The sequence below is a fragment of the Pteropus alecto genome, unplaced genomic scaffold, assembly GCF_000325575.1.
Source record: "Pteropus alecto unplaced genomic scaffold, ASM32557v1 scaffold126, whole genome shotgun sequence".
Taxonomy (NCBI): Eukaryota; Metazoa; Chordata; class Mammalia; order Chiroptera; family Pteropodidae; genus Pteropus; species Pteropus alecto.
The window spans coordinates 1,878,557-1,881,842 of record NW_006439187.1 but is presented as its reverse complement, the minus strand read 5'-3'; positions in this window follow the sequence as shown (position 1 = coordinate 1,881,842).

Below are 3,286 nucleotides of genomic sequence, written 5' to 3'. Positions count from 1 at the left end.
AAACTAAAGCAAAAAAATTGTTTGCCATGTTAAAAGAAAAGGCTGGACCGACTACAATGCTGACCAACTGCTGGCTCCGGGTTGTTTAAATTATTCAAGAATTTTTATTAATTATATAATGTGAAAGTAAGTGGTGAGTCTGTGGATGTTGATGTGAAGTCAGCTAAAGAATTTTTAAAACTCTAGATAAGCTGATTATGGAGGAAAATTACTTGCCAGAGCAAATATTCAGTATGGACGAAAATTCCCTATTCTGGAAACATATGTCTAAAAGAATTTTCATGTATAAGGAGGTCAAGTCAATGCCAGGATTCCATCCACTTAAGGAGAAGATCACAATCTTTTTTCTGGGCAATGTTACAGGCTACGAATTAAAATCCTCTGTGACCTGGCACAGTGAAAACCCTTAGGCCTTTAAGAATATTAATAAGCACACAGTTAGTGTACTACAGGAGCAATAAGAAATCATAGATGACCCAGATGGTCTTCCAAGGTGTCCTCATGAATTTTGCTGTGCCAACAAAATAGAGAAGTACTATTTGGTGAATAGCATATCTTTTAAGATCTTGCTTACTGTTGATAATGCTCCCAAACGTCTTCTTTTTTGTTGTAATCTTCAACCCAATATCTAAGCAGTGTTTCTCTCCCCAAACACTACCTCTTTCATCCAACCAATGGATCAAAAAGTTATAGAAGATTTAAGGCCACTTACCTGAGGAAGTCCTTTGCTCAAGCTATTGCTGCAACTGAGAAAGACATTGAGAAGACAGTGATACAATTCTTGGATTACAACATCTATGATTACATCAAAAATCTTGCTTGGTTTTGGGGAGATGTGACCAAAAATATATTAATAGTATCTGAAAGAAGACACTCAAGAGGTTTGTCCATGATTCAAAAGGATTTGCCAATGACTATAGTTGAGATGGCAAACAATTTTAACCTGAATATGGATGAAAATGACATTGAGGTGCTCCTAGAGGTGATTCCTGATGAATTGACTAATGGAGAATTGTTGGAACTGGAGCAGGAACACATAGCTGAACAAGAGGCAAGAGGAAAGAAAAGGCATGAGAAGAAATAGAACTCCCCTAAAAATTTACAATGAAGGGATTAGCATAAGTTTTTCAGATCTTAACAATCTTTTTAAAAAGTTGGGTCTCGACGCTGAAAGGTTTATTTAATAAAAAGGAATATTCATGGTACATTATCTGCTTACAAGCAAATCTATGAAAAAATAAATAAACCAAGCAAACCAACATGGACATATTTCTAAAAAGAGTTACATCTCCTCAAGGAGAGCCTCAGGCAGGTCTTTCAGGAAATATTTTTAAAAATGCATAGTTATTATAGGAAATGACAGTTCCATTCATATTATTGCCCCTGGAGACCTTCTAGTGGGACAAGATTTTTGAGTTGAAAGATAGTGATATTGATGGTCCTGGATTGTGTAAGCCTAAGCTGATGTGTATGTTTGTGTCTTAGTTTATAACAAAAAGCTTAAAAAAATAAAATAATAGAAAAATAGAAAAAAAAACATAGATTAAGGATATAAATAAAGAAAATATTTTTGTACAGCTATATGATGTGTGTTTAAGTGTTATTACAGAAAGGTCAAAAGTTAAAAAAAATTATAAAGTAAAAAAATGTTACAGTAAGCTAAGCTTAATTTATTATTGAAGAAATTTTTTTATAAGTTTAGTATAGCCTAAGTGTACAGTGTTTATAAAGTAGTATACAGTAATGTTCCAGGCCTTCACTTTCACTTACCATTCATCCACTGACCCACCCAGAGTAATTTTCAGTCCTGCAAGCTCCATTTATGGTAAGTGCCTTATAGATGTACCATTTTCATTTTTAATACCTTATTTTTACTGTATCTTTTCTATGTGTATATATGTTTAGATACACAAATATTTACCATTGTGTTGCAGTTGCCTATAATATTCAGTACAATAACATGCTGTACAGGTTTGTAGCTTAGGAGAAATTTAGCTATACTATATAGCATAGGTGTGTAATAGGCTATACCATCTAAGTTTGTGTAAGTGCACTCTATGATGTTTTCACAATAATAAAATCACTTAACAACACAATTTTCATAACATATTCCCATCATTAAGTGATGCATGGCTCTAATAAAACATGATAAACAATATAAATTTTGTAAATGCAGAATAAAATTAGAGGAGAAACTTCAGACATTATTACATAACTAAGAAGTGATTCAGATCTATCTAGGCACAGAACAAAATAACTCAAGGAAACATTAGCTGTAAGGAGAAAAAACTTATAATAGTAAATGCAGAATAAAGAGAAAAATAATGGTAAGAATTAGGGAAGATAATAGATATAGAAACGTCCTCCATATCATTGTTTTTTTTTCTCCTGACTCTTCTTTGCTATTCTTGAATATTAAAATTTCCAAAGGAATCTAGAATTATCAAGTCAAGTTAAACAGACAATTCCACTAGGATTTTGATTTGGGTAGCACTGAGTTATACTAATTTATGAAGAGTTAACATTTTCATAGTATTTTGATTCCTCATGTAGCAACAAAAGATGATTTCCATTTATTTACCTTTAAAACGGTTCCACATTTTAAAAAAATGTTTATATAAGTTCACCACATTTCTTAAGATTTGTAAGTATATTATAGCTATTTTATGCTTATTACAAATATATTTTTTACATTATATTTTCTAAATGGTGCTATTTGTCTTAATAAAGGTAGTGACCTATGCATTGTGTTTAAAAAATACCAGCTACCTTGTTGAACTTTAATTTTCCTATTCTCACTAAAAAGTTTTGTTTGAATCATTTTGATTTCCTAGTATGAAGATCATATCATTTATAGATATTAGGTTTGCTACATTCTCTCCAATATTTATAACTTCTATTTCTTTTTTCATTGTATTAATTAGTTTATATAGAACAATGTCAAATAATAGGGATCACTGTGGACTATTTCCATTTGCGTTTTATTATTAAGCATTACACCGACTTTCACATTACATATTATTGCATGCTTGATGTGCTGTGTATATAGTAATGAACAAGAATTAAACAGTTCCTCTCTTCATGGAGTTTATGGTCTAATTGAAAATACAGTTCTTGAACAAGTAATTATAAGCATAATGAGTCTTTTAAAAGGAGAAATACAGGATACTTTAGAATTTAATTTATACTATAAATTATACTTTTATACAGTTATTAATATATGCTTAAATATACTTTTATATATTTTACTCATATTTAATTGCATACATTGATATATAAATATGTA